Source organism: Saccopteryx bilineata, chromosome 11 (genome assembly GCF_036850765.1).
Source record: "Saccopteryx bilineata isolate mSacBil1 chromosome 11, mSacBil1_pri_phased_curated, whole genome shotgun sequence".
Lineage (NCBI taxonomy): Eukaryota > Metazoa > Chordata > Mammalia > Chiroptera > Emballonuridae > Saccopteryx > Saccopteryx bilineata.
The window spans coordinates 73,053,035-73,059,119 of NC_089500.1; positions in this window are offsets into that span (position 1 = coordinate 73,053,035).

Here is a 6,085-nt window from a genome sequence, read left to right on the forward strand (position 1 = left end):
GACCACAGCAGAACAACGCTCCAGATGGGCAGAGCGTTGCCCCCTGGTGGGCATGCCAGGTGGATTCTGTTCGGGCGCATCATGATGCAGGAGTCTATCTATCTGCCTCCTAACCCCCTTGCTTCTCACTTTGGAGAAATACAAAAATAAGATAAAAAAAGTAGAATAGAAAATATTAAATGCATAAAACGAGTCAAGATTAATATTATTTCATAAAACTTGTTTCAGTTGGCTCTGTATGTATGTCTTGCTACAGGTTACAGAGAAAAAATTTAAAATCCATCACTGACTGTTCTTCAGAAGCGCTGTGAACTCTGACATCTCCGTGCCTTTGCTCTGGGTGCCTGTACTCTTTTGTCCTCACGCTCATCTTTCTAGAAAGTGCTCAGATGTTGTTTAGTTGGAGCTTTTTCAACCAATCTGTGGCCTGATAATACTTATATATAACTCTCTTTTTTCCCTTTATCCCATTGTACCAGAGCTATTTCTGTACCTGGCTTTTCCATGTTACTTCGTGGACGTGGGAACACCAAGACTTTGAATTCTCCACTTTTATATTGAGAATCTAGCATGTTGGGCTGAAGTCTGAACTGTTTCCACACCCCCGACTGTTGGTGGGTGCTGAGTACACACAGGGTCAGAGCTGTATTTTGTGTGACTGGGGAAGCCATGATCGATTTTCATGCATTCATCAAATCTTTCATATACTGAAAAACCATTCTGGACTTCTAATCTGTACTAAATAGTTAAGAAACGGGGAACATACCAATAAACACAGGGTTAAAAATATTCCCATTGCCCAGGAGTTTATATTTTTGTGTTCATGTTATGTTATTTATAGGCAAATTATCATACTGAAGCAGATTACCATACCATTATTACCTCTCAACCTTCTTCCCCATATTATTTTATCTTGGACTCACCCATGTGATTTGCTTCCACAGATACTTATTTTGAACTTGTTCTCCTTTTTAATTTGAAGGTTTATTTTTTAAACATGTATTTGAAAGTTTAGTATAAGAAGGTAGTCCCTTCAGGGTTTCAGGAATTCATTGTAATTCTCAAAGTGTGTGTTGAGGAAGGGCAAAGGAGCAATGACATGAAACATTTTATAAATATCTCTTTGATAGTAGTATTCCTTTAAAAATGAGTTTCTTACCATTCTGCAGTTTATTGGAAGTTGCTGGCATAGAAAACGGCACTTCCGTAAAAAATAAAATAAAATAAAAAATTCTTTGTAGAAAACACAGATAAAAGGTGGTAATATTTCCATTTAAACAAATTGGAACATCAAACATAAAAAGCCTGGTGTACGTTAGTCTCTTGAGGTGTATATATAGTGTCTCTCGGATCGAAGGTTAGGAACTATAGTGTCGCTTGGATCTATAGTATTAGGCCCAGTTAGGAAGCCTAACACTAACCAGATGAATGGCAAATTCAGAGTTCCTCGATGGCATTATTATGAGTAGTTGTAATTCTTTAAAAACATGTTTGCACTGAATTGTTTAGGTAGTGGCAACAGGGATACCATGAACGTAATCTATAATTATCAATTCAGTCTAAATTTATTGAGCCCTCTTAGAGTATTGAATATGGCATTTGAACAATTTATAAGTATAAATATAGGTTATGACATTTAACAATTGCTACTATAAATCAGGCTGCTAGAATGAAAACAGTACAGGAAAAAAAAAGGAGTGTGAATTATAACGGGGGAAAGTCATGTATCAGCGTGTCCGTGGGAATAAGCGTTCGCTCACTGGTCCCAGGAGCAACAGCAGTCAGGCAGCTTCATGACAGCCAGGTGTTAAACCTTCTACATGTAACTTAATACGATCTTCTCTTCCTCCTTGTGTGGAAACGTTTACGGTGAAAGGATGCTAACCACTTGCTTGAATACTCATGCCTCGTAGTATTCTGCTATGGGGGGGCATTTAAAGCGCACAGGAGGAAGTATGGTCACGGTTGAGCTGTGGTTCCGAAGGTGGGACTTGCAGACCTACTGCATCAGCATCACATGGAAATTGTTAGAATTACACAAGGACGGACCTCACTCTGTGTCTCACAGGTTAGACTCTCAGGGATCGGGCTTTGCAGCCTTTGTTCTAACAGCCCTCCTGCTGACTCCACGCACACTGACATTTGACTGCACTGGACAATCCGAAGAGGACCGGGGCCAGTGTGGTGGCACGGAGAGTTAAGGGAATGGAGAGCATTGTGTGTGTGTGTGTGTGTGTGTGTGTGTGTGTGTGTGTGTGTATTTTTAATTGCTGTCTAGCAAACTACTGTAAATGTAGCAGCTTAAAACAACAAACACTTTTTATCCCCTAGTGTCCCTGGGTCAGGAGTTCAGGCTCTGCCTTGCTGTGGGTCCTCTGCAAAGCGGCAGCTGGGGTGTGGTGGGCCCACCGCATGCCTTTCTGAACCTTGGGATTCTCTTCCAAGCTCCTGTGGCTGTTGGCAGAATTCACTTCCTTGCAGCCCTGGGACTGAGGTTTCCCTCTTCTTCCTGGGTGTATGGGGGTGGGGGGTGGGGCTGCTTTCAGCGTCTACAGGCGGCTGGCTGTTCCTTGTCATGTGACCCTCTCCCAGGCTCCCTCATAAAATGACAGCTTACTTTTGACCTCAGGAAGGGCCCCAGTTCAAATCAGTCCCTTGCCGGCGAGTTTCTGAATCCTGCCATGGGTAAAGGCAGATCCCATATCATGGCTACTTTTCTAGTCGGGGGTCCAACAAGAGAAGACCCCTGGAATTTTAAGGCAGGCTGAGGGGAGGGTAAGTGACGCCAGAAGAACCCAGCCAGCCGCGCCCTCCTGTCAGGACAGCAAGGAGAGAGAGGGGTTATTTGTTACCGGAGCAAAAACAAAGCTCACTTCCAATCTTTATGTTGTACTCCTGAAACGAATATATTGTATGTCAACTGTAATTGAAAAATGTAAAAAAAAAAAATATTTGAAAGAACAAAGCTTACTAATACAATAATACAAGTAGAAGAAATGATTATTCTAGAACCACCACCCAGATCAAAAGAAAGTATTACCACCGCCAAATTGCTCCTGTGTCCCTCCAGTCCTGTACTTTCCCTCTGTCCCAAGGTATGTATCCTTGGAATACCATAAAAGGCTTAGTGACCTGGTTTTAGAACTTCACATACATCTGATCATATAGTATGTGTTCCCTTGTGTCTAATTTGTTTTGCTTGTTATTGTTGAGAGTCATGCATATATCTGCGTAGAGCAGTATTTTTTTCATTTTCATTGGTCTCTTTTACAATCTTCCATTGTATGAACATACCATAATTTGTTTAACCAGGTTTTTGTTTTTATACAGATCCTCTGAAATGAAAATAATTATTTCTACCAGGAATTTTATAGCGTTTTTTTTTCCTGAACGTTCTTTTGACTCTTAATATATTCTATTTTATAAAAATAATTTATTATATATATTTATATATTATTATAGTTTATATTATATTTTAAATGCCTCATAATACTGTACCTAAACCTTATGTGTTTATTATGTGTTAGGCATTGCCTACATGTTTTGTATGTATTATTCATTCATTCAACAAATTTTACTGTATACCTGATATGATAATCTGTGTTGAAAAGTAGAGGGGTAAACAAAACAGACAAATCCCTGTTTTTATAGAATTGATATTTTGGGGGATTATTGCTTCTCGGTGTTTTGGCTAAGATCAAGTGTATTTTAGAGAATTATGTTTAATTCTCAGTGTCTGTGAGGTGGATGTTATTATCCCTGTTTTCACGGTTTGTGAAACAAAGGCACATAGCAGCCACATCCAGCTCTTATTTACCTTTTCTACTGGGTGTAAACTCCCTGCAGGCAGGGACCCATTCCTTACCTCCTCCCCCTAGTGCCTCATGCAGGACCGCACCTATTGTCCTAAGAGTAACTACGTGTTCTGATAATAATCAACATTTATCTCATGCATGCACCAGAGGCAACTCCACCATCACAACACCTATGTGGCTGAGATTGTCACAACCCCATTCGGAGATCAGAAAATAGACAAGAAGAGGCTAAGTGAATTGTCTTCAGCCCAGGAATTTTTGCTCTATATAATGTATGTAGAAATTAATCCATGTGGTTGCACATGACCGTGATTTCTTCACTGACCTTGCTGTCGTATCCAGCTCTCTAAAGCCACGTCTAAAGGCACTGTGCCATACACCATGCCAAACCTGTGAGCGCCTTTGCACAGAGAAGGCAACTGAGCTCCCCATTTCTCCCATCTCTGTCCTCTGCTGACAGGGGAAAAAAGCCCGTGGGACATTGTGTTTTATCTGATCTTCACACGTGCTTTACTCAGAAGAGCTAGGTGCTGGGAGCATCAGTGAGGCTGCAGGAGACGATATTGAGGAACCCTGGTTGGTCCAGTCACTTGATATTATTGAGCGCCTTATACATCCTTGCACTTCACTGGGCCTTCGGAACCGGAGGAGGGAGCAGCTCACCAGCGCTGGAGGACGTTATGGAGAGGACGTGACCGCTGGTTGACCTTGGAGCTAGATCTGGGCCATCGGAGGCTCCTAGCCGTGAGCCCGGGGCTTGGAATCTACCTTCTACCTGCTGTTGCCAAGCACTTGGACGTGACTGCAACCCGTTAGGACCTCTGGATAAACTTGTAAGATTCTGATGGATTCAAGTCTGTCGGCACCCAAGACAGAACGCTGTTCAGTTCGCTTACTAAAATGGCCACCTACCTATCTGGAGTGGCTGATTGTTTTCTGCCATCTCATTACCCTGCTTGCATGGGGGCCTGTCCCGGATTTTGTCCAGGCAGCTCCCGAGGGTGTGAACCGACAATACACAGAGCTCAGAGTCCACCTGCTGGTCTGTGGTTTGCGAATGATGCCCAGTGCCTCTCTCAAGCACTCCAGGCTGATTCTTGTACTCCGCAAACATCCTTCCTGCATGGCTCTGTGGGTATCTGATTTGCACTACGTTTTTGTTGCCGGTTTGAGGAAGTCTGGCGTTACTTCTGATGCACACTGCCGGGTTCTCTACTTCTGCCGTAGGATGTCGTGGGGGAGTGTAATGGCCGCACCCTGAATCCAGTTCACTCTCACACCCACATAGACTGAAGCCCTTTGTGCAGTGCTATGAAATGACATTATAACCATCGTTGCTGTTGTTGGGTTTATGCTTTCTCTGCAGGGTCAGTGTGCGGAAATACCCGGGTGATGCAGTGATTTTTTTTTTTTCCTTTTTAAATGTTCACCGAGTTGAAGACTTTCTCCAAGGACAGGAAGCAAAATCAGACACGCATGCTTCCTGGGTCGTTTTTCTACTCTCAGGTGTAAGTCACAACTTCAAGCCAGGTTGTCCTTACTGACAGAGCTACCTTCTCTCTCCTTTTTACAAAATAAGGTTGATTGATTTTTCACATTAATAAAGCTCTGGTGCTCTGGCCTTGCGGTATGTAGGCTTCAGAAATAGAGTAAGGCATCTTCGTGATGCATTATTTACTGTGGGGCAGCATTCGGAGATACAGTGAATACAGTGAAATGAATAGCTCTGGAAGTATGCAAAGTGACAGTGTTCACACGCACTTACCGAGATGATCTGTGACATTGATGTAACAGGGATGCTTGTCGGACACAATAGGGTGAATAAAATAAAGTGGGAGGCTCACAGAGTTTCACCCTCTGAGTTTAGAATTAAAAACAAGAAAAGGAAGATTAAACAGCCAGCAGGCATGGCGAACAGCTCAAGCGCACATATTTATCTCAGTGTCAGCTCTCGGCGAAGGACACCCAGCAAGCGAACTTGAGTATCCTTTGGATTGACTAGCTTCTTAAACACTGAAATACACCCAAGGAACCTGCCTCGGAAGCTGTCCCTGAAGTGGCGGCTGACAGCCACGAACCCTGCTGCCCAGGGAACCAGGTAGTCCAGAAAGCCGGGCGCGTGGAGTTGAACCTGCAGGAGAAACGGGCTCAGCAGGGCGGATGACCTAACGCAGTTCCTGCACACCAAGTCGCCAAGTGCTCAGGGCTTCCTCCGCTTGTGCCGGACAGAGATGGAGTGCCCGTTCTCACAGCGACCAGCGATTATGCCC